This window comes from Callospermophilus lateralis, chromosome 16, assembly GCF_048772815.1.
Source record: "Callospermophilus lateralis isolate mCalLat2 chromosome 16, mCalLat2.hap1, whole genome shotgun sequence".
Classification (NCBI taxonomy): domain Eukaryota; kingdom Metazoa; phylum Chordata; class Mammalia; order Rodentia; family Sciuridae; genus Callospermophilus; species Callospermophilus lateralis.
The window spans coordinates 7,924,829-7,950,963 of record NC_135320.1 but is presented as its reverse complement, the minus strand read 5'-3'; the positions used below and the strand labels follow the sequence as shown (position 1 = coordinate 7,950,963).

General features: G+C 48.0%; 1 pseudogene; it reads left to right on the top strand.

Annotated features, from left to right (window-relative positions):
- The window catches only part of LOC143382338 (leucine-rich repeats and immunoglobulin-like domains protein 1), a 33,352-nt pseudogene extending 11,517 nt beyond the window's left edge, over positions 1-21,835 (top strand).
- Positions 21,836-26,135: the final 4,300 nt, after the last annotated feature.

Genomic DNA, 26,135 nt, shown 5'->3' with positions numbered 1-26,135 from the left:
AGGACACCCAGGCTGGGCCTGAGGGCACCTGAGCTCACTGTTGCCCAGGCTGAGAGCCACAGTGGTGACCCCTGGAGAGGGAACCTGGGTCCCCTCTCTGACCTGCATGCACAGCCAGAGCTGCATAGCCAAAGGTCGGAGAACATGGCCATGTTCCCGTGTCTGCACCCGTTTCTAGATCTCTGCTTGTGTTGGGGGAACAGGTCCTCACTAGGTGGAAATTTTCAGTTTCATAATGCTCTAGTTTAGTCCGGTTGGGTTTCCTTATTTTTCAGGAGAGTTTGGGAGGGATTTCTTCTTTCCCACTTTTCATAGGCTTGGCCTAGAAAAATCGTCACTTAATGTGAGCAAGCGTTATGGGTGCCAGGCACACTCACAGGGACCTGGAACTTCATGCTGCGCTTGCAGCCCGAGTCCTTAGCCGGTCCCTCCCGTTGTGTGTCCCTTGCATCTGGGGCCCACAAGCATCCCTCTGCTGACCTGGCGTTTCAGTCTCTGTGGGTCAGTGGTCAGAGCATGTGCCATGCAACAGCCTGCCTCTCCCTCCTGCTCACTGCCCTTGGGCTTGGGGTGTTAGATTTGGCCTCCTGGTGCTTTAGGGTGCTGCTTCCTCCCTCTTGTGGTATCGGATGGCACACTCTTTGCTCAGGTGAGGACTGCATGAGGGAACTCCAGGGACACGGGAGCCCTGGGGAAGCAGGGCAGGTTGAGTCCCACAGTCCTGAGACTGTCTAGTTCCTAGGGTGAGGAGCCACCGTACTGTGACTCAGCAGAGGGTGTGTGACCTCCTGGGAGAAGCTGTGCTCCAGAGCCTTGATGGGGCTTTGAGCTCCCTGCTCCCCTTTCTGGCTGTGGACCGCTGTCTGCTGTGCCCTTTAGAGGGAACGGGGGTCACTGCAGCGTTCCTTGACCAGTCCTAGAAGCTTGCCCCGTTCTCAGGTCACCTCAGAGGCAGGCTGAGGGTTGCTTTCCCTCCCCTCCCCTAAGCCAAATTCCTTAATTGCAGGTGAGGATATAATTTTGGTCTCCTGCCAGGTCTTGTGACTGACAGACACCATGACTTATTTCTCCAGCAGGGAAGGAAGGCTGCCTGCTGCCCCCTTTAAAAACCCATTAATCTTCACTGATATTATTTTTCTTCTTCTTGACCCAGCCCAAACTTTCCATTTTTCAACCAGAGGTGACCCGTATGCCAAGTGACCAGCGCCAGGGTTGTGTCAGAAATGCAAGGGTGTCTGGGAGGAAGGTTGGAGTCTCACATGCAGGCTAAATGGATGATTTGGGGCATGTCCTGTCCTGCTCACAGGGAGGGTAGGTGACACTCAGGCCAGAGCCTCCAGCCTGAGGCTGAGGCCCTGCAGTGGTTGTCCCAGGCAGGGATGCATGGCTCCCTTTGCTGTCCAGTGCGTGGAGTGGCAGCATCTGACCCACAAGGGGCCTATCCAGGGTGTTGGGCCTCTGCCAAGAAAGGTCTGAATCAGGACCAGCCTGGACACCAGCAGGGAAGTTTCGTATTGCATGACCTTGTGCCATCCCCACAGTTTAACCACACTGGGACCTGCACAGCCATCCCTGTTGTTAGGCCAGGTGGATGACCTAGCTGCACGTCCACTGTGAGATACTGCCTGCCCACAGAGACCCCATGGGTTGTTGTAAGCAAGTCTGTGGAGCCTGATAATGACCTGTGCCCCTCCACCTCCCCAGGATTCTGTACTTCAACAACCTCACGCGGCTGGACAAGGAGAGCCTGGCCAAGCTGGGCAGTTTGAGCATCCTGCGCCTCAGCCACAACTCCATCAGCCACATCACCGAAGGTGCCTTCAAGGAACTCAAGAACCTGCGCATCCTGTATGGCATTCACTGTGGGGGTGACCAAGCGATGGGGTCCTGGGCAGGAGAGCAGAAGAGGGCAGAGCCGGCCCCAGAAGGCCTCTCTGGGAGTTCTCTGAACTCCACTCCCAATGGCTTTGGGTGGGAATTGGACCCCAAGCTGATGTGTTATGTGTGCATAGCTGATATTGAATGTCTTGTTCCCCTGAAATGGTGCCTGAGGGAATGACAACCTTAAAGTGTGGTGTCACGAAGCAGAAGCTGCACATTGTGCCTGTCAGGATGCTGGGTCCTGCTGTTGAAGTGAGCGTCCCCAGGTCGGCAACCACTGGCACACTGTCCCTGCAATCATTTTTTTTTTCTTTCTTTCAGTACCAGTGATGGAACTCAGGGGCACTCGACCACTGAGCCATGTCCCCAGCCCTATTTTCTCTTTTATTTAGAGACAGGGTCTCACAGAGTTGCTTAGTGCCTCACTTTTCGCTGAGGCTGGCTTTGAACTCATGATCCTCCTGCCTCAGCCTCCTGAGCCCTGGGGATTACAGGCATGCAACACTGGGCCCAGCTTCAATTTTTAAACCCTCTATGTCTTTTCTCAAAGCCATCACAGAAAACTAGTTCAAAAACTAGTTCAAAAACTCCTTTGTTACACTTGGTGTCCAGTGTGCCTCATTTCCAAAAAAGGTGGAGTTGGGGACTCTGTATCTTTCCTTGTCCTCATTAGGGAGTCATTCAACCAGGTGGAGGTGACAATGCCATGTCCCTCTAAGTGTCCCATTAGGTAAGTCACCAGAAGTCACCGCAGATGCTTTTCTGAGATTGTTGGCCTCAGACAGTTTCCAAACCATCAGCAGAAAGCCCCCAGAGCGGGGTGTGTGATTTTCAGCAGACAGTGATGGTGGGCTCTTGAGGCCCCTGTCCTAGGCATGAGTTCCCGGTGGACAGGGGCTTGCTGCAGGCAACTGGGACAGGAATTTCCTCTGCAGTTGTACCTGGTGGAGCTGGTTTTAAAGTGGGGGCAGTGGAGTCACTGCCTGGGGGAGAAAAGCACCCCAGGCCAAGCTATTCAAGCTGAAGTCCTACAAGGCTAGGATAAGGAGAACAGGCATTGAGACTTAGCAGGCCGGAGGAAGAGGAAAAGGTTGGCAGCAGGAGTGGGCACACAGGCACACAGAGCCACCGCCCCAGGCCTGGGTTCATTCAGTCTGAAGATAATAGGCAGGAACTGTGGGAAGGAGAAGCCCCTCCAGCAGCCGACTTTGCTCAAGCAAGGTCACAGTGAATGGTTCACCTTCAGTCAGAGCTCCCTTCCCTCTAGCACCATCCATTCCAGGTCTTCCTCGGAGCCAACAGCATCCCTTTCTGTTCCTGGCCCTTGTGCAAGGGCTCAGGAGAGGGAAGGGCAGGCATGAGGGCCTGGTGGAAAGTTGAAGATGGCAGAGTGCGTGCAGAATAGGGCCTGGCTGCCAGGTGCGATGTCCCACCTGGGCACTTTGACCTGCCCTTGGATTCTGGGAAGCAGGCTGAGTCACTGGCCTTGGGATTTGCTCTGCTGGAGGAGCCTGGCCTGTAGAGTTGGCCCCATCTCTCCCACCCTGGCGAGTGAGTCACAAGTCTGACTCAGCACCCAGATGTCCTCCCTGGCTCAATGTCTAGCTCTCTTCAGGCCATGTAAGGAGATGGGCTCTGGGCCCCAGACTCACCGGCCAGCATGCAGGGCACAAGGCCAGGGTTCCTTTCTTTACTGCTCAATTTTTTTCTTCTACGTGCCTTGTTCCAGATTCTTGGTTGGGTCAAAAAAAGGGACTCTGGTTGAGTTAGAGAAGATAGGAACCTCAAGGAACTTGTCAACTGATCCTCCATGCCACAGCCAGGTGTCTACTCTGTGCAGGCAGATTACAAACTGGGCTTTCCTAAATGTGCTCTGTACTGTTTCCCAGCCCCAGGCCTAGCCAGGGAAAGCTGCTTGTTTGGGGTGTGCATCATCTGCATTGGAAGGCCGTGGGAGCCTAGCCACGCTGCAGGCTGTACAGAGTGGGGCCTGCTTCACAGAGCCGGACTCCTCATGACTGTACAGGACACTGGGCCCCCTAGAGTGCACCTGGGTGCCTTGAGCTGTGAAGTAGAAACCCAGTGTAAAGCAGTTCTCCTGTCCCCGAAGAGAGTGGGAGGGGGAAATCCTGGGAGCTGAATTAGAACAAACTATATCCCATGCTTTAAAAATGATGCCATATTCTGTTGTCATGTAGAGCTAATGAAAAAAATTAGGTTGAGGGTTGTGACTGAGAGGTTCATGCTCTGTCTTCTCCCCAGGGACCTGGACCATAATGAGATCTCAGGCACATTAGAGGACACCAGTGGTGCCTTCACAGGCCTCGACAGCCTTATCAAGCTGTGAGTATTTCTGAGTACCTGACTCTCTGAGCGCTGGCATGCACTGGAACCTCCTTGGACAGATCCCTTGTCCTGTGTCTGAGTCCTGCAGCAGAAAGTGGGCTCTACCCTGGTGTGGTGGTGCAAGCCGGTGCATGCCTATAATTCCAGTGGCTCAGGAGGCTGAGGCAGGAGGATCACGAGTTCAAAGCCAGCCTTAGCAACTTAGCGAGTCCCTAAGCAACTCATTGAGACCCTGTCTCTAAATAAAGTATTAAATAGGGCTGGGGATGTGGCTGAGTGGTTAAGTGCCCCTGGGTTCAATCCCCTGATACCAAAAAAAAAAAGAAAATAATTTGATTCCTGTGATTTGGATTTGAAATAATCCAGCTGGATTAGAAAATGGTGAAAGAGTAGAGGTAGAGGAGATAATGAGATTGGCACAATCTGATGACACCTGTGGGTGTGTGGCAGCCACCTGGGGTTCACAATATTCTTTTGTCTGCTGTCATGGTATGCGAAGGTTTATGCATTAGACGGGAAAGAGAAAAGTGGATCTTGGTGCGCAGCTCTAGGTTGACCACTGTGCTTGGTGTTGAGTGACCACTTAAGGAGGGAACCGTGCTGCTTGGATCCCCTCCTCTGCTGGGTTTCCTCCCAGTGTCACTGGGAGCTCTGTGGCATGGCTGTCCTGGAAGATGTGGCCACCACACTGCGTTGCCCCATCTGGATGGGCTGGCCCCAGTCTGCAGGGCTCCCCTGGTCAGTGTGGAGCATGCCAGCACAGAGGAGCCATGTGGAGTCCCAGAGAGGTGGCCTGGACCTGCCTTTGGAGAGCTTGAGAGGCTGGTCTTGCTGGATCTGCCTCTGAATGGGAAGGTGAGCTACTCCTGAGGTCCTTCCCAGCTCACCACTGGCCAGGCCTAAAAGAAGTAATTTTCTCACTAAGAGCAGCAGAGCCCTCTGTGACCACCAGGTGGACGTTGCCCTTCCTTGTTCCAGGTTTTGAGCTCAGGTAGTCCCTCAAGCCCAGCCATTGATAGTTCTTCAATCTGGCTCTTTCTGGTGCTGCTGGAGTGTTCCTTTCCCCCAGGTTTGTGGGATTGTCATACTCTCCCACTCCAGAGATCCTGTTCCAAAATGGCTCTGGTATCACCTGCTGGGGACCTGCACAGGTAGTATATGAGGAGAGAAGGGAGAATTTCTGGACCCCAGGAGAGGCAGTTCATTGGCAATGTTAGTGACATGGGGAGGACAGGCGATGCAGGGGTCTGCCCTGTGCCTGGGGCGTTCTTTGGGAGGCTGGGTGGGAGCAGAGGTCCATGTAAAGGGGGTGAAGGGGGAGATGCAGAGCCTCTGGGTTCCCATGAGGTAGGAGGTCCTGTAGCTGGTGGGCAGGGCCTTCATAGTGGGATTCATGGGGAAAGGGGTTTGTGCATGTCATTGCTAGTCCCAGGGACATGAGTGCCACTGCACCGTCCCCCAGTGCCTTGCCACCGTGGCTTAGGCAAGCACTGATCCAGCCTTTGGGAGCCTATGACTGACTGGCCAGGAGACTCATGAGAGGCCAGCCATCCCTTCCCTGGGATCCCTGACTGTGGGACAAGAACATCCCTCCAGCAGAGAGCTCCAGTTCCCCTTTGCCCACCCAGTGGCTGTTTGTTAGAACCACTGCAGTGTCTAGCTGGAGCGCCACCCAGCCCCCACACGCCGGCAGGGAGAAGGTGAAGGCCTGTTTTAGTCCACACACAGCACGACGTGCCCTGCGAAATTGAGAATTCATTTTATTGTTATTGTCACCATTAGGAATAACAGCCTGGCCTCACTGTAAAAGGGGTCAACGTGACTAATATGGAGTGGATGAAATAAAGCCTGGCATTTCCCTGGATCTGGTTTACAGGTCTAGATGATCAGTGCCATGCATTTTTACTAGGACCTGGGATACACGGTTCCTCAGCCTGCGGGGGATCTGAGCAAGTGGAGAGGTTGGCAGTGCCCTCAGCCTTGCTTGGAGTTTGGTGCCCCCCCTGAGTCGTTATTTGCTGCTAGTTCTGTGGTTACAGAGCCTAAGCCCAGCCACCAGGTTTTCTGTGTTTGGTTTATTTGTTTAAAAACAGAAGTTTTGATTGTGAGGCTGTAGAACTGCTTTTTGGGGTGAGATTGCTGGCACGTCCATGCACACACTACCTCAGAGAGGAGGACACTCACAGGGGTGTGTGGCCTGTTTGCTCTCTGTCCTCTGGAGGACACAGAAAACAGAGCTGACTTTGTCTGAGGCTGAATGTGGAGTGACTGCTGGGCCCTTGGCATGGAGGCCCCCAGGGAAGGAGTCTGTTTCTGATGAAATGGGGGACAGGGAGCCCTGTGGCATGGCTGCCCCAGACATTGGCCTGTGGGCTGGTGGTGTCTGGGGAGCAGGTGGAGCAGCCTTCCCTGTCCGAGCTCCGGGTCCTGGCTTGGCCTGTACTCTCGAGGACACCTGCTGCTCCTGCCCTGTTGCAGTTAGGTTGAAGCTCAGACAGCTGGCAATGGCCTGACCCTGCCATTTTTTTATTTTGGGGAGCTCACCTTTCCTTTCTTGCCATCCCTGAGGAGGACTTGGTGCTCACTGGCTTCTCTGGGGGGAGGTAGAACTGGCCTTTGTATTCCACATTTCTTACCTGGTTCTTGGTAGGACCCATATCTGATGGGTTGACATCATATAAAATCTGGGGTCTTGCTCAAAAACCACAGCACAGGGCATCTTCTGCAGGCTGAGATGCCAGGATGCATCTCAGGTGCAAAGAGCTGTGGAGCCACCCTGACAAGCCACCCATTTTCCTATCCCATTCTTGCCTCTTTTGGGAACCATTATCCCTGGAACACAATTCTCAGAAGTGGGCAGCAGCTTTCAGATCCATAGTTTTCATTACCTTCTCTGTTTCTCCTCACTGAGAGACTACCCAGCCTGTCTCTTGTGATGCTATTGCCTGCCTCACCCCCAAACCCCTTCAGGGGCCCTTGGAGACAGAGGGCCAGGTGGGACAAGTGTGTGTCCAATGGGTATTAGTTATGTAGGACAGTAGAGTGTACTTTGACATATCATACATATGTCAGATCATCATGGAGTTTAACTTCCCATTCTTGTGGTTGGACATGATGTGGAGTTTCCCTGGTCATGTGTTCATATATGAACACAGGAAAGTTCTGTCCCATTCATTCTACTGTCTTTCTCATTCCCATCCTCTCCCTTCCCCTCATTTCCCTTTTTCTAATGCAATGGATTTCTATTATTCCCCCAACTGCCCTTGTTGTGGGCTAGCATTCACAAATCAGAGTGAATATTTGACCTTTGTTTTTTGAGATGAACTCATTTCATTTAACACAATAGTCTCTGGTTTTATCCTTTTACCTGCAAATGCCATAATTTCATTCTTTAAGGCTGAGTAATATCCCATTGTGTATGTACACTGTATTTTCTTTATCCATTCATCTGTTGAAGGGCACCTAGGTTGGTTCCATAGCTTAGCTATTGTGAATGGGGCTGCTATAAACATTAATGTGACCATGTCACTGTAGTATGCTGATTTTATGTCCTTTGGATATAGACTAAGGAGTGGGATACCTGGATCAAATGATGGTTCCATTTCAAGTTTTCTGAGGAATCTCCAGACTGCTTTCCAGAGTGGTTGCACCAATTTGCAGTCCCACCAGGAATGTATGAGTGTGCATTTTTCCCACATCCTCACCAACACTTATTGTTAGTTGTATTCTTAATGATCGCTATTCTGACTGAAGTGAGGTGGAGTCTGCAGGGGGCCTTTGTAGGCCATAAAGTGCATGCACCTTCAGCCTGTCATTGCTCCTGAATTCTAATAGAGGGAAAAGTGTTTCCTCTCAGAAGGGGCAGGACTGTGTGGGTCCACCCTGGGATCTTAGTGCAGGTCAGCTTCCCCTGCCTCTCACTAGACAGGCTGACTGTGCGTTCTTTCTCCCCCCTTTTCCCCCACCCTGTCTCTTCCTGGATGTTTGGAATCTGCAGGACTCTGTTTGGGAACAAGATCAAGTCTGTGGCTAAGAGAGCGTTCTCGGGGCTGGAAGGACTGGAGCACCTGTGAGTATCTTGCCAGACCTTGCCTGACCCCCAGGCCTGCCAAGGGTGGCCATGGCAAAGTCAGCTAGGATTGAATGGCATCTTTGTAAACTGAGAAACAGACTGTTTAGAAGCAGCAGCTGCTTCAATGCTGGCCCTTATCTTGCGTGTGCCAGAGCAATCACAAAACACATGGCCAGTCGATGTGATCCCCATGAATGCAGCTGGTGTGTGGACAATACCTTCCTCCCTCCAGTGCCCTGTGTCGCTGCTTCCCCCTCTCCTCCCTGGGCCCTGGTCTCCTTGTCACCCCCACAAGGCCAGCCATCAGAGTGACACATACCCCACCCCACTGGGAGCTTCTCTCCCTGGCCCTGGGAGTAAGGGGACCAGCCAGCCCTGAGAACTTTACATCCTTCTGGGGTAGGTCCTTCGAGTGGGTGGGCTTGAGTCTGTTTTTTCTTTGCACCAAGTTCAACCCTGGTTCTTCTGGGAGAGCCTGTGGCTGTTGACTTGCTGAGCAGGCCTGCACCCGCCTCTGCGCTGCCCCTCAGACAGGTTGGGTCCCCGTGTCACCGCATGTGCTGTATCAACACGTGTGAGAGCCACCTTCTGTGGAGTTATCACCTCTGGGTCACATGAAACCAAGGCTGTCACAGAAAACCTCCGAGTCTCCTGGCTCAGACACAGGGCTGGCTGGAAGGGCACCTGGGGTTTCTTGGCACAAGTCCTTGTGTTGTGTTTCAGGGCCCTGGGAGAGAATGCCATCAGGTCTGTGCAGCTGGACACCTTTATCACAATGAGGAATCTTAAGAAACTGTAAGTACTGAGGCTTCCTGGGGCCCTTGTGAATATGAGGAAGAACTTCCAGAGTAACAAACCCTTGTAATTGCTTTATGCTCACATTTTTAATAGCTATGATCGTTTATGGGTAGATGCAAGTTAAACTGTTTTAAAAAAAATACTATGGGGAAGCTGGCTTGGTGATGCACGCCTATCATCCCAGCAGCTCAGGAGGCTGAGGCGGAGGGATTGCAAGTTCAAAGCCAGCCTCAGCAACTTATTGCGGCTCTAAGCAACTCGGTGAGACCCTGTCTCTAAATAAAAAAAATAAAAAATAAAATAAAAGGGCTGGGGATGTGGCTCAGTGCTTAAGTGCTCTGGGTTCAGACATTGCAGGATTATCAGGCCATAAAATGCCACCCGTCCCATCTCTCCCACAGCCTGGATTAACTTTGAAAATGATAAGCTAAGGGAAAGTGGTCAGTGACAAAGGACCGCAGATTCTATGACCCAGTCACAGGGAAGTCCCAGGACAGGGAGATCTGTAGAGGTAAGATGTGCCCTAGGAGGTGCTCCAGCCTGGGGAGAGATGGAGAGAGAAGGGGAGTAGCTACAAAGTGCTTCTTCATGAGGTGACAAAGATATCTTAAAATTGACTGTGGTCATGACGACACCTACTCGTGAATGCACCACAGACCATTAAGTTGTGAACTTGAAATGGGCGAGCTGTAGTATAGGTGAATTGTTGCTCAGTAAAGCTCGGTGTGTGTGTGTGTGTGTGTGTGTGTGTGTGTGTGTGTGTGTGTGTGTGTTATAAATATAATTTTTACATGTCATAAAAATGTGTCTCTTTAAAACATGAACTTTGGATTTAGAGTCTTCAAAATTTGTGTCCTCAGTGATTTATAACATTTTCATCACTTCTGAAAGAAACCACAACCCCACGCCTTAGCAGGCATTCCCTCTTCTCCTGGCCACCAGCCGTGGCGGTCACTAGTCCACGGGTGTGTGTGACCTGCCTGCTCTGGACAGTTAATAATGAGTGCTGGTGGACGGCAAGTGGCCTGAGGAACTCTTCTTTTCTTACTTTGTTGGGTCTTCTCCCCCAGTGGGGGGATTGGATCTGGGGCCTGAGCTGCCCACACCCCTGAGCAGTTTTGTTTTATATTTTTAATATTTTTTTAGGTATAATTTGGCACAACACCTTTATTTTATTTATTTATTTTTAATGTGGTGCTGAGGATCAAACCCAGCGCCTCACACATGCTAGGTGAGTGCTCTACCACTGAGTCCCAGCCCCAGCCCCAACCCCTGAGCATAGTTTTAAAGCATCAGTTCCTTTTCTGTGACTGAGTGACATCCTGCTGTATGGATACAGGTTTTGTTTCATCCATGCATCAGATGGCGGATATTTGATGGTGCTTTGGGGATTTTATGATTAATGTTGATGTGAACATTCATGCACTAGTTATGTGAATTCTCTTGGGATTGCACCTGGGAATGTAATCTTTGGGTCCTGTGGTAGCTCTAGGTGTGACCGAAGGACTGTCAAACTGTTTTTTCAAAGTGGCTTCAGGATTTTACACACCTGCTGGCAATGTACAGGATTCTGGTTTCTCCTCATGCTTGCGGACACTTGCTATCTTTTTTATTTCAGATTTTGCTAGTGGGAACACAGTAGAATTTCATGGTAGTCTTAACATTTCCACAATGACTTATGATGTTGAATAATTTTCTATATTCTCATTGGATTGTGCATAGCTTCTTTGGAAAAATAGCTACTCAAGTCATTTATTCATTTCTCTATTTTGTTATGAGTTATCAATTCTGAATATTAGCACATTCAGATCTATATTTGTTATGAGTTGTCAGTTCTGAATATTAGAATATTCAGAATATTAGACCTCATCGGGTCTATGATTTGTAAATACAATTTCCTAGTCTGTGAATTGTGGTGGTGGTTTTTCAGTTTCTAGACAGTTGTGCAAAAATTTTTTTAGAAATAATTTTAGAGCCAGTTGCAGTGGTGCATGCCTATAATTCCAGCAACTTGGGAGGCTTAGTCAGGAGGATTGCAAGTTCAAAGCCACCCTCAGCAATTGCGAGGCACTAAATAAACAAACAAGAAAAGAATTCCATTTACAATAATTTTATTCTGGGGGGGCAGGTACCAGGGATTGAACCCAGGGGTGCTTAACCACTGAGCCACATCCCCAGCCCTATTTTTTATTTTATTTAGAGACAAGGTCTCATTGACTTGCTTAGTGCCTCACCATTGCTGAGGCTGGCTTTAATCCTGCCTCAGCCTCCCAAGCTGCTGGGATTACAGGTGCATGCCACTGAGTCCAGCTAAGTGTAATATTAACTGTGGATTTTTCAAAGATGACCTTTATGAGGTTAAATAAGTTCCTTTCTTAACCCTAATTTTTTGAATATTTTTATTATGAAAATCTATTGGATTCTGTCTTGTGTGTGTTTCTGAGATGATTGTATAGGGCCCCCCCCTTTGTTTTATTGATAATGGTCTAGTACATTGATTTTTGAATGGTAAACCTTGCTTTCCTGGGATCAACCTAACTTGATTATAGTATGTGATTCTTTTTAGGTGCTGTACAATTCAGTTTGCTGGGATTTTTGCTGAAGTTTTTGCATCTATACTTATAAAAGACATTGTTCTCTAAGTTGTTGTTGTAGTTGATGTGTGTGTGTGTGTGTGTGTGTGTGTGTGTGTGTGTGTGATGTTTTTCTTAGGTGTTTGTTGTTAGAATAATAGTTGTATAAAATTAGTTGGAAGATATTCTCTTTACATCTACTTGTCCAAAAAAAGAAAGAGGAAAAAAAAATGCTTTGGAAGTTTTAGATTGGTTCTCTCTCTAAATATTTGGTAGAATTCTCTTGAGTCTGGGCTTTTCTTCATAGGAATTTCTTAATTCTACATTTAAAAATTCTTAAATTCTAAAGTGTCTCCTTAGTGTTGAGCCAGAATTTGTTTTTTCTTGAGTCAGTTTTAGGAATTTAGTCATTTCAGCCAGGTGGTCTGGTTAGCTGGATAGAGTTGTTAGAGTGTTCCCTATTTTCCTCTGGCTGGAAGAAGGTCAGTAGTAGGGTGCCCTTTTTTGTGCCTTCTGTTTTTCCTTCCTGCCTACTACTTGAGTTAAAGGTTTTTCAATTTTGTTGATATTTTCAAAGAACCAATTTTTGCTTTGCAGTGATTTTCTCATTTTCCTGTCCTCCTCCTTTCATTTCTGCTCAAATCATGATTAATTTCTTTTTCCTGCTTGTGATGGTGTAGTCTATTCTTCTTTTTCTGGGTTAAAAAACTGGATTACTAGTCCTAAACTTCTTTAATACAGGCTTTTCCAGCAATAAGTCCACGAGCACCATTTTAGGCATAGCTTCCGAGACTTGAAAACTAAACACATCGTTTTCATTAAACTCAGAGCATCTTCCAGCGTCCCTGTGACTTCTTCTCTGCTATGCGGAAGTGCACTGCTTAATTTCCACAAGTTGCTTTCCAAATACTCTCTTAACTGTGGATTTAAACATTGTTCCATTGTCATCAAAAAAGATACTTTGTGTGATTTCCATCTTTTTAAACTTATTGGACCTATGTTTTGACCTAAAATATAGTCTTATCTTAGAGATTGTTCCATGTACATTTCAAAAGAATATTCTGCTGTTGTTTGATGGAGAATCCCATGGGTGTATATTAGAACTAGTTGGTTTATACTGTTGTTCAAGTCTTCTTTATCCTTGTTCATCTGCCTAGTTTTTCTGTCTAGCTTTTCATTGGAAATAAGAGTATTATTGTTACATTGTCTGTTCTTCTCTTCAGTTCTGACAGGTGGTGCTCTACATTTTGTAAAGCTCTGTTAGGTGCACATATTTATAATTTTTCTGTCTTCCTGATGGATTGAGCCATTTGCATGATAAAATATTTTGTCTCATATTGGGTGACTGTTTAATTGTCTTGGAATCTAAACTGCCTCTTGTAGGTAGTGTATACTGGGTCATAGTTTTTTTTATCCATTATGGTTCTCCTTGCCTTTTGATCAGAGTGTTTAATTCATTTACTGTTTTGTTTTGTTGTAGGAGGGGGTACCAGGGATTGAACTCAGGGGAACTCAACCACTGAGCCACATCCCCAGCCCTAATTCGTATTTTATTTAGAGACAGGGTCTTACTGAGTTGCTTAGGGTCTCACTTTTGCTGAGGCTGGCTTTCAACTCATGATCCTCCTGCCTCAGCCTCCTGAGCCTCTAGGATTACAGGCATGCACCACCACAGTTAATTCTTGTAGGTAGGGTCTGGTAGCAGTAAATTCTCTCAGTTTGTATATTTTTTAAAATCTGGGAATGTTTTAATTTCCTCTTTATTTTTGAAAGATAATTTTGCTGCACCTGAGATTTCCAGACTTTTTAAATACTTTGAATATTTCTCCCTCTTGGCCTTCCTGGTTTTGGATAAGAAATCAGCTACAAATATTTTCAAGGATCCCCTGTACTTGATAAGTTGTTTTTCTTGTGCTGTTTTGTAAATGCTTTGTCTTTGGCATTTAACACTTGAATATGATGAACCTAGCCTTTTGAATAAATTTTGCTTAGAGTTGATTAAACTTTTCAGATATGTGGGTGCATGTTTTTCATCCAATTTATAAGTTTGGGTGCATCAGGGCTTCAAACATACTCTCCCTGCTCCTTGTGTCCTGTGCTTGGACTTGCATGATCTGTGTGTTGAGATGCTGGATGCTCTTGCACAGATCTCTGAAGTTCTGTGTATTTTCTTCATTCTCTTTGATTCTCAGACTGGATATCTCCACTGACCTGTCTCAAGTTCACTGACTCATCTGCAAGTTCAGTTCTGCTACTGAGCCCTCTAGGATGGATTTTTTAAAAATATTTTTAGTTGTAGATGGACACAATACCTTTATTTTACTTAGGTTTTTTTTTTATGTAGTCCTGGAGATTGAATCCAGGGTCTCACCCATCCTAGACAAGGGCTCTACTAGGGAGCTACAGCCCTAGTCCTAGGGTGGATTTTGTTTTGTTTTTATTTGGTTCTGAGGATTGAACCCAGGGCCTTGTGCATGCAAGCCAAGCACTCTACCAATGAGCTATATTCACCCTAGGGTGGATTTTTAATTTCGGTTACTATACTTGTAAATGCCATGGTTTGTATGTGGTTCATTTTTATAGTTTCTGTTCTCACGCTTTAATTCTCTTAGACTAGTTTTAGTTTTTCAAGTAGTTTTATAATAGCTGATGTTGTTTAAAACATTTTTTGAGAGAGAGAGAGAGAGAGAGAGAGAGAGAGAGAGAGAGAGAGAGAATTTTTAATATTTATTTTTTACTTTTCGGCGGACACAACATCTTTGTAGGTGGTGCTGAGGATCGAACCTGGGCCACACGCATGCCCGGTGAGCGCGCTACCACTTGAGCCACATCCCTAGCCCCTCTGATGTTGTTTAATGAATCCAAGATCTCAATTTCCTCAGGGACAGTTTATATTGACGTTTTTTTTTTACCTGTTTTATAATTTGTTGTTGAAAATTGGACATTTAAGATAAAATAATATGCTGGGTGTGGTAACACAGGCCCCATCCCAGCTGCTCAGGAGGCCCATGCAGTAGGATCTTGAGTTCAGAGTCAGCCTCAGCAACTTAACGGAGGTCCTCAGCAACTCAGTGAGACCTTGTCTCTTATTAAGAAAGTACAAAATAGGGCTGGGGATGGGGCTCCATGTTCAAGTGACCCTGGGTTCGATCCCCAGTTCCAAAAAAAAAAAAAAAAGTAAAATGACATGGCAAGTCCAGAGTCAGATCTTCCCGTCCTCCCCCAGGGCTTGCTAGCCCATCACCATTCCTTTAGTGCCTCTCCTAGATGAGTGTTGTGGAGCCTGCTCTGCACAACCCCTTGAGTTCCTGCTTGGCTTGCTAGTGTGTAGCCAATAGTTGGACACAGAAATCCTTAAGTCACGCCCATCAGCAAATCCTGGGTCCTTCACCCAGGCCAGGTATGTATGTGCTGGCGTGTGCTCTCACTTCCTGCTTGTGTGTGTCTGCCATCTGAGCCCAGGCAAGAAATGAGGGCTCCCCCGAGGTCTTTCCAGGGTGTCTGTCCACCCTGCACGTGGGCGTGCACTTCCTGATTCCCAGGACTCTGGTGGACCTCACAGGGCCTGCTGCTGCTATCTCCTCCACCTGACTTTCCTTCAGTTTCAGTGAACTGTCCTGTTCACCCCGACGGCCACAGTCACCTTGGACAGTGGCATGGTTACACAGTGGCCACTATTTTCATCAGATGCCTGGGGACAGGGCTTCCTGTGGTGAGCCTTCTTCATGAGTGGGGCTTTCTAGGTCTTGGCCTGACAGATCACACAGTGACACTGCTCAGATGGGGCTTTTGGGGGAGCTCCACCTGTCCCCTCAATGGTTGCTAGCTGCTGAGTCTCAAGGCTGTCACAGAGTGGGGTGGAGGCAGGTAGGACTTGGGTAACTCATAACACCAGAGAGCTCCTATCTCTTTCCAAGAGGCCTCCATTTTCTTGAGTCCACACCCTGTGGATCATTGTGTTTGATTTTCCAGAAATTGGAACCATTGATTTTGACCATTTTTTTGCAGTACTTTCAACATTTTAAGGGAGTTCAGATTTCTGGGAGTCCCAACGTTCTGTAAGCCATTGTGCCAGAGTCCTTTGTGCAGCCACAACAAGTGGCACCTCTTGTGTAGCCGTATCAACAGGTGCAGTGGGTGTGGGCCTCTAGGAAGCTTCCGGAGGGCTGGGTGACCAAGTGCTGGTGGCCCATTTCTAGTCCAGGGGCATGCTCATGGCCTCATCTGGGTGGGGCCTGGTGTCCCTGGCCTGGTTTTGTGCGAGCGTGACAGCAGCTGGTCCCTCTCTCCTCATAGTGGCCCTTCTTTCCCCAGTCTACTTCCCAAAGCCACAGATCATCACCCAGCCGGAGACGACAACAGCTGTGGTAGGCAAGGACATCTGGTTCACGTGCTCAGCAGCCAGCAGCAGCAGCTCCCCCATGAACTTTGCCTGGAAGAAGGACAATGAGGTTCTGGCCAATGCCAACATGGAGAACTTCCCGCACGTGTGCACCCAGGACGGGGAAGTGATGGAGTACACCACCATCCTGCACCTCCACAGGGTCACCTTTAGCCAGGAGGGCTGCTACCAGTGTGTCATAACCAACCACTTTGGCTCCACCTACTCTAACAAGGCCCAGCTCACGGTGAATGGTAGGTTCCCCTGTTGGTCTCTCCCAGGCACCCCGCCCTGCTAGCTGCCCACCTAGGAGAGGATGAAGGCTGACCTGCGATCAGACCGCACTGTACCCTGGGTTTGCCCAGGGCAGGTTCTGCAGGTTAAAGCACCCTCTCCCTGGACTTTGGGTGACTGTTGGGAGGCAGGGTGAGTGGCAGAGCTGAGCCTTAAACTTCTCTGGAACCACGCAATTCAGTTTCTAGGTCCCGTATCCCAGGCCCTGGGGAAGCTGTGCCCTTGAGTGGGTGGCACAGCTGTGGAAGAACAGGCCAGCTTGGGCAGGGGCAGGTCCCCACCTCTCAAGACAGCAGAGAGCAAGACAAGTGTGGGGGAGGGTGGGATGAGGTCCTGTACTCAGAAAGCAGCTTGTCAGAGCTGCTCTCTTCAGGGCTGCTATTTTTGGAGGGGGACGGGAGGAGTGTGAGTGGGCATCTCCCTGAGAACCCGGGGAGATTTTTCTCATCATTAAAGTGCCAGTGACAGAGTTGGCTCGAAGTTCATCAGAAGTGCCAGGAGGCTGCGCTCAGTCAGCCCCGCAGACCACAGAAAAAACTTGACCACACTCAGGTTGTCTTGGCATATTCTTAGAGAGGCCACACTGCCACCTCAAGACTCAGGCAACTAAGTGACTCTCTGCCAGGGCATTTGTTATTTACACCAGGTAAATGAGGTCCGGGGTGCTTACCCACATCCCAGCCCTTTCCTATATTTTATTTAGAGACAGGGTCTCACTGAGTTGCTTAGGGCCTCACTAAGTTGCTTAGGGCCTCACTAAGTTGCTGAGGCTGGCTTTGAACATGATCCTCCTGCCTCAGGCTCCTGAGCCACTGGGATGACAGGGGAGGGCCATGGTACCTGGCTGACCAGAGCAGCTTGGACAGGAAGCGTGGTGATGCCTGCCATGCAGCTGGACACTGACTCTGGTGTCCCACTGCTTGCTGAACCTGAGCCAGTGAGCCCAGTGCTTCTGCCTATGTGTGCTCAGCAGCATGGCCCTCAGGCTGCCCTGGGGATGCATGGACCTTCCCTCTGTGATTGCAGCTTAGTGAGCAGGTATTTCTGTTTCCCAGGCTCTGTCCTTGTGGCTTGTGAAGGCAGGTAAGCCTCAGGCCCCGACTCCCAGTGTCCCACCTGTGTGACCCATTTCCTATGAGGTGCAGTAGGCAGAATGTCAGCCATAACCTGGGACTCCATCCCCAGATGGAGTGGACAGGTGGAGGAAGTGCCAGGCCGTGGTGGGGAGAGGCTGGCACTTTCCCTGGGAAGCTTACTGCTCTTGATTGAGGTGGCTGTAGCAGTCCTGGGCTGGCAGTGGCACAGGGCGGGGAGGTATCGAGCAGTGGCCCTCGCACACTGGGGGTCTCTGCCCCAGAGGTGTTCCCTGCATTTGCAGCCAGCTGTTCCCTGACCTCCCCCTTTGTGTGTGTTTTCCAGTGCTGCCATCATTTACCAAAATGCCCCGAGACATTGCCATCCAGATTGGCACCATGGCTCCCCTTGAGTGTGCGGCCACCGGCCACCCCAACCCCCAGATTGCCTGGCAGAATGACGGAGGCACATATTTTCCTGCAGCTCGGGAGTGTCGCATGCATGTCATGCCAGAGGACGACGTGTTTTTCATCACTAATGTGAAAATAGATAACATGGGCATTTACAGCTGCACCGCCCAGAACTCAGCAGGCTCTGTGTCAGCGAATGCCACCCTGTCTTAGGTTAAACCCTTGGTATACTCTGGGGTGTGTGTGTGTGTGCGTGCATGTGTAAAAGTCTGAAATGGCACTGAGGGGAAGGCCTGCGGAGTTGCTCTGTGAACCCTGGTGTTACAGGAAGGTGTTGCTACTGTTTGAAATTTGGGGCTGCTTTTAGGATTTTTTTCCTCTTTTTAAAAAAATTGTTTGGGGTCCTGTGGATTGAACCCAGGGCACTCAACCACTGAGCCTCATCCCCAGCCCTATTTTGTATTTAGAGACAGGGTCTCACTGAGTTGCTTAGGGCCTTGCTAAATTGCTGAGGCTGGTTTTGAACTTGCAATCCTCCTGCCTCAGCCTCCTGAGCTGCTGGGATTACAGGCGTGCCCCACCACCATGGCTCCTATCTCTTTAAAAAGACTAAAGGCCAGTACAGTGCCAGAACCTTGAGCAACTGGTGACCAAGGAGCATGCAGGAGGGGTGTGGTCTTAGTCAAGAACAGGGACACAGCACAGTTTGGGAACAGGAACCTTTGTGACCAGAGATCAGCCATCTTCTGAAAAGCTTGCCACGCTGGTGGAAGCCCTCAGGTAGGATTATGCCATGTCTTGCGAACCAAGCAGACCACAGCACTGAGGCCCCAGAGTGAGTGTGCTGTATCTTGATCTCTTGCAGAGACCCCATCCTTGGTGGTACCCTTGGAAGACCTCGTGGTGTCTGTGGGGGAGACGGTGGCCCTCCAGTGGAGTGACTGGCAGCCCCTCCCCCCCCATCACCTGGCTCAAGGGGAACTGCCTCCTGAGCCTCACCGACAGGCACCACTTTACCTCTGGCAACCAGCTGCTGGTGGTCTAGAACGTGGTGGTGGAGGACGCGGGCCAGTACACCTGCGAGATGTCCAACACGCTGGGCACAGAGCACGCTCACAGCCAGCTGAGCATCTTGCCCACGCCTGGCTGCAGGAAGGACCACCATGGCATCTTCACCATTACCGTGGTGTGCAGCATTGTTCTCATGTCGCTGGTGTGGATGTGCATCATCTACCAAACCAGGAAGAAGAGCGAGGAGTACAGTGTCACCAACACAGGTGAGCATGGTGGCCGTTCATTTCCAGGGCAGGAGAAGCCAGGTCCACACTCTTCAAGAGCTCTCATGCTCTGGGAACTCCAGGACCTCTGGGAATGTGGTTCTGGAGAACTGAAGCCTTGGTCCTGCAGACACTGGGTTCATACTCAGGGAAGAGCCTGAAATGGAACTGCCTTGGGGCTGGGGCTGGGGCTCAGTGGTAGTGCACTTGCCTGGCATGAGTGAGGCACTGGGTTTGATCCTCAGCACAGCATATAAATAGATAAACTAAAGGTCTATTGACAAGTAAAAAAAAAAAAAAAGAACTTCCTGCTGATGTCCTCCTCATAAACGGAGGTGGATTGTCCCTGAAGCATCACAGTGCTGTGGATTTATTAGTTCTGTCACCCTTCCTGTCACTCTTCCCCGTCTTTTGTGGTCTCACATGCTTTTGACCTGGGCTCAGGTTCAGCTCGGGTCTGGGAGGGCCTCCTACCTGCACCAACTCTGCGCAGCCTCGATAGCTGTTGCCAGGGGATCCTGTTTGGGGCCTGACAGTGAATGTGCATCTGCATCTGTTGTCACCGCAATCCTGAATATTTCATTGTCTTATCTCCTTGCAGATGAAACTATTGTGCCACAAGATGTTCCAAGCTACCTCTCTTCTCAGGGGACCCTTTCTGACTGGTGAGAAACCTCAATCAGGACTGAGGGTGGCCATTGGGCCAACAAGCACATCGAGAGCAACAGTAAGGCCTCTGACACAGTGAGATGGAGCTCTATCTAGGTGACTGTCCTCCGTAGGTGGAGATGGCCTCTAGCTCCCTATTCAGGTTTCTGGCATTAGGTGGGAGGGAGCATCAGGTGAACGAGGCAGCTGCTGGCCCAGGCCTCTGTTGTTCAGCTCAGTCCTGGTCTGTGCAAGCTTTGCAGAGGTTTCAACATCCTGTCTCTCCGGAAGGTCACCATCTGGGCTTAGCAGTAAGCCTCCCAGTTGGGATAAGGTAGGACCACTGTCAGAAACAGCTGAAGGGAAACCCCAGGCCCTGAAACCAAGCCCTGCTTGCACAGTTGGCCCTTGGCATCTGTGGGTTCGATCTTCTACACACTAGAAATATCCAGGGCGGAGAAGGTGCATGCACATGCAGCCTTCTTTTCCTTGTCATTATTCCCCCAAAACACAGTCCAATAGCTGTGCACACAAAGTTACATTTTACTAGTCACAATACTTAATCTAGGGTGACTTACATGGGACAGTGTATTCAGGTTATGTGCAAATGGTGTGTTATTATATACAAGGGACTTGAGCATCCCTGGATTTTGGGATCTGTGTGGGGGCTCTGGCACCATGAAGGTACCAAGGGATGCGAGTGCAGCGGCAGTGCCAAGACCTGCTCTGTATTCCAGACTCACAGGGAAAGCTCTCTGCAGGGGGTGCTGTTTCAGTTGGTGGGAGATTGTGAGCGCTTGCTGAGCTGAAGGCCGGGCCTGAGAGAGCTACTCCTCTAACATGGTTGCAGATTCTCAAAGACTGCTTGCTGGGAAAGTGGTACTAGAAAACAGGCCCATTGCCAGCTTCGTGGTGGCACAGTAGTAACTCACACTGATAGAGAGACTGCAGCAGCAGCCCCACCCGTCCTGCTCCTCAAACTCACTGAGACCTCCTCTGCAGTTTCTAACCTGGGGAGTCTGTTGCAGGTGTGTGTCTGAGAGATGCGGGCCTCTTCCCAGAGGTTACGTCCACAGCATCATGCAGAGGCAGCCCAAGCTCTGTGTTAGATACAGTAAAGAGCCCTGGAAAGTGTCAGAAAAAGCCACTGGGACACCTGGTCCACCTAAGATGGGTAGGTGATGCTTCCACCAGGAAAAGCAGTGCCTTTTTGAAATCAAGATCTGGGTTGACCCACTCACTAAATGAAGAGGGGAGATGCCTACATTTCCATCTAGCACTCCCTAAATTGGGTATTCAGTATATAAACAGGAAGCTCTGGCCTGGTGCCCTTTTAATTCTAGATGAGTGTGTCTCTTAGTTACTATTTATGGTACAGTAAACCTGAGCAATAATTTTCCAGAATAATAAGCAACATAGGGGGTTTTAGTATCTGTTCACCAGGGCTGTTTTGAGGTTAAATTTCTAATTGTTCAGAAAACTCTTAACCCTGCCTGGTACCTAATTAAATTGTTGGGGTTTTTCTTTTTCTATTATTTTTTTTTATTGCCTCTGATCACAGTAGTGTGACTACATTCTCTAAGTACAAGATTAGCTTAATCTGGGGCATGTGAGCAAGAAGGACCCCATCTCCACTAACGGTGTGGCATGTGCCCAGCCTTTTCTGTGAAGGTCTTTGGTGAGGGGGCGTTTGTAGGCCGGGGGCAGGACCCCAATTGGGTGCAGGTGGGTGGCCTGTTCTGTGGGGGTGGCTCTGACCTGGCCCATCTCTCCTTCAGAACCCAGTGGCCCTCTCGTGTGCAGTGACTGCAATGCTGATGTGGACAGTTACTCCAAGGAGCAGGCCCCCCACCCTCAGCCCACATGCAGGGACAGCACACAGCCAAGTGCACTGTGTGGGCAGGATCCCAGCCAGGGTGACCAAGGAGACTCTCCACATCATCCTCGCAGTGGGGCCGGGGACAGGTCCCTCTACCCCAGCAAACAATAGAATGCCGACATCCTTGAGGAAGCCGGCGGTGTCCCTAGATGGAAAAGGTGATCCCTTACTGTCCTTCTGGCCTCCCTGGCAGCTACACTAGCTGCCACAGCTGGTCATGCTGGAACTTGGCTCTGATGGCCTTCTCTTTCCCCACGGGTCTTTGCCTGTACTCTATAGTGAGGCTGTGCGACGCGGACCCCGCAGACCTTCAGCCCTGCCCTGTGTTCCCTTCAGGCAGCACGGAGCTCCCAGAGGCCTTCTTGGCCTTTCCTGCAGGTTGCTGTTTCCTTGGAGGGGGGTTAGGAATAGTTCTGGTGCCTTAGTGCATGGTGGGAATTAGAGACAAAAACCATATTTGTTTCCTGGGGTTCCTGGTGGGTTTGGAAGGACGGGGAGTCCTTGGTGTTGTGTGCTCTTCGAAGTTACGTTTAGCCTGCGTTGGTGGCTCCTGCAATGTGTCTTTGCTGTGAGGGGCTTGTCCCTGGAGGCTTGCTTCTTTGAGGGGTGGAGTGAAGGTTGCTAATCCACCACAAGCCATGAGTTAGGACGGTAGGCCTTTCTTCCTTCTCTGAAGCTCACTTTTTCTTAAAAGCAAATGTCATCTTGTCCATGTCGCCGGATTGTTAGCTGAGGCTTTTTATTAAGGCAAAGGCTGCTGGTGTTGGTACCTGTGGATTTTTCAATAGTGACGTTTTAATTCTGCCAATATAATATTACACTGGGGGTAAAAAAGATCAAGTTCTCACCTTCCAGGGCTAGCTCATGTCTACTGAGGAGCCTGAGCAGGCCCATCCATGCCCTCCCTTCACATAGATGGGACTGGGTGTGGACTACATAAGATTTAGCCCTAGACCTGGGTGTGTTTAACTTTTGAGACCTGTAGCTAACTGTCTTGTGAGTGCCAATGTGTAATTCACTGAAAATTACATTGAAACAAATAAGGTCCTTAAAAAAATCTCAAAGTACATTTCTTTAGCCAAAAAGCTGAAGGGAGATATTAGCCAAATGGCTACCTATGTCAGATGTTCCTGTCAGAGGGCATCATTGTTCCAGAGGTCATCATTGATCCATTGGTTTGTCCTCAACAGTTAACTAATAAATGTTACTTCCACAAAATATGTGAATTTGCTGCTTCTGAGAGGCAATGTGAAAGAGGAAGTATTACTTTTATGTACAAATTTATTTATTTATAGAATTTTGGTACAATGTACATTGAAAACATGTAAAATATTGAAGTGTCTAACAAACGGCACTGAAGTGTCTTTAATAAAGGTTCATTTATAAGTGTTGGCAAATGGCAGGAATGAAAATTGGGATATATGGTGTCCTTAGGGAGACAACAAATGGCTTCTTTGGGCTAGAAAATGTATGTGCAAAGCAGGTTTGCAGGTTAGAATCATGCAACTTATTCAGTAAATATTTATTAAGCATTTGCTAGACACTTAAGCATAGGATACCATGGTAAGCATGATAGAAAAGTTCTCTTAGGGAACCTGTTAGTCTATTAGGGCAGGGATATTAATTAAGAGCTATGATAAGGACCACATGGTAAGATCTAGAACAAGTTTCAAGATAAATTGTCTTTGAGGAAATACTGTTTAAGCTGAAACCTGATGGTTGAATACATATCAGCTAAGCACTGCTTGGAAAACAGTCTACCTTTTCTAATCCTCTAATGTCCAAATCCTGTTAACCAAATTGTGCATTATGTGTTCAGTAGTCAATACAAATGAGTTACTGGTACTCTAAGCAATTGAAATTGGCATGAAAAAGAAGTATATTTTCCATTCCTGGTCTAGAAGATACCATGCCAAATATAGCATAACATTTCTTCATTTTTAAATGCAAAAAAGATAATGATTTTAAACATCTTACAAACAGCAATTTGTTTCTTCACTCAAGCTTAACCAAATTTTGATAGAGTAAGTTCAGTTTTTAACATAATATATGTCACTTGGATGGTAAAATAGCATCCAATTATATGTTCAGTATCTGATGAGAGTCCAGAGGTAGGATGCCAAATATTTTAAGTTGTGGGTTTCGGTAGCAAGATTTGCCAACTGGAGTATATAATGAAATATATAATGAGATAAGCCTAATGGATTTACAGGAAAAGTAGAATTGATGAAGAGGTCTAGGCTCAATAGAAAAAAGATGAAAGGTCAGAGAATTGCTGATAGAGTGTGCAAAAAGGGAAATGCCCAAAAACTGAAGAGAAGACAATGAGTGACAAACATCACCAAAGAAAGTGGGTAAGGAATGAGGTACTGAAATATAAAGCATCAGAAAAGGGATAGTTTGGGGGATGGCAGGTTTTAGGGTGTGGCCATGGGAGTAGATGGATGAAAGAAATGGAGAAAAGCAAGTAACTGTGATTGTATCTTGACATGGGTGGAAGATGGTGAGGTTTAGTGGTGCTGTCAAAGCTTTAAGTCTTGTGAATATTTTCAAAAATCTGAAAATTACCCCAGTTGGGGATCAAATGGGAAGTAAATCTCAGTAACAGGGTATATGCAAGAATCTGATTTAATAATCAGCCTACAATCCCCTATAGAAGGAGGAACAAGGAATTGCTTAGAAGTGATGGAATGCAGACAGGATGCAGCTCTGGCTTAATTAAAAAGAGATGGCCATACTTCAGGCAAGGACTTGTGAGCCTGGGGTGGACAGATTGAGTATGAGGTGAAGTTCAGTGGAATAAAATGGGAAGAAATAGCTAGGGGCTCAAAAGAACAAAGATTTGGAAACACAAGTCCTTGGTTGAGAATAATAGAAATGGAAAAGGAACTACACAGGCTCAGGCTAATGAAAAAGGTGATTAAAGCCAGGGATAAAGGTCTTGATGGTAGTTGATTTTCAAACTCTTTCTAGAGCTTGAATGTTAAAATGTTTCCCTATTGATGCAGACAGGAGTACTCAGCTCTATAAGCCAGACAATAATCTCTGCCCAGTGGCTTACTTTCTGCCTTAAAATATGAGGCCTCTTAGGAGGGAAGTAGGCATAGCCAGGTAAGAGTCATGGTGACACATTTAGAGTTCTTCTGTTTTCATACAAACAGATTTGCACACAAAGGAGTGCTATCTTATGTAGGGACTGCCAGGTGGAATCATCTTGGGCATTAGCTGGATCAGTTGATGTTAATAGGTGTTTGTCAGCTTTCCAATGCTGTAACCAAATAACTGAGATAATCTTCATTAATAAGGAAAGTTTTATTTGGCTCACAGTTTCAGATGGTTGCATGGCCCCATGGCTTTTGGGCCTGAGGTGAGGCAGTCCATCATGGTGGGAATATGAAGCACTCCTGCACGTTTGCCAGAGAGCCAAGAGAGACAAGAAAAGTCTGGGATGTCAATATACCCTCCAAGGGCATGTCTCCAATGACCTAACTTCCCTCCAATAGGCCCCACCTCCTAAAGGGTCCACCATCTCCCTGAAACACTAAAGGCTGATCACCACAATTCTTTAAGACATAGGCTTTTGGTGAACATTTATCCAAGTGATAGCCATGGGTTTACTTGTGTTAGGATTCAGGGTTAATCCCATTCTTAGCATGGATCTGAGGTGAATTAAAAGTTGACCAGAAGTGGTAAATGGAGAGTTGGAAGAATGTAGAAAGAAACGATAAGTTGTCTTGCAATTTTTCCTGTACACAGGAAACTCAAATTCTATATAACCATGAGAAGCCACAATACTGAAATCAGATCCCTATCACTTTTGGCAAGAATTTATAAAAATTTTCAAAATCTAGCTCCCTTGAACTGCATGACCAGATAAAATTGAGGCAGCAGGTCAAAGAGTGGCACAGATCAATATAATTGTGACTATGAACACATTGACAATCTAAGTCATTTAGGTGCAAGTCCTTAAAAATAATTGCAAAACAGTGTATGAATTTTAGAGACAGTCTATTTTACCTACTGAAAAAGAGCAAGTTTATTCTCTCCAATAGAGAGAGAAGTTTGAGGCAGACACAATTTACCTCTTTCACCTATCTACTTTGGACAAAAATCTGCAGAGACTGATGATGAATGCTGAGGATGGGAGCCTTGTTCTAACCAGATGAGGACACATGGATCTTTAATGTTTCCCACAGGTACAGAGGCAGGCTCTAAAGACAGGTATCCTGGATATATCCTCAGTGTCCAGAGTATCTTTCAGAGCATGGAATCTTTCAGAGTACAACAAACCAAACAAACACCATCACCAAGTTCAAGAAAAAAAAAGAAGGGTAACCTGGAAAATGCTTAGATCACAAGTGACCTTTTAAAACCAATAAAAGATGAATGTGCTATATAAAGACTCAATAATAACAATGCAAACAGCAACCAAATGTTCCAGAGGACAATGGCATCATGACATTAATAATATACTAACAGGCTGGGAACATAGGTCAGCTTTT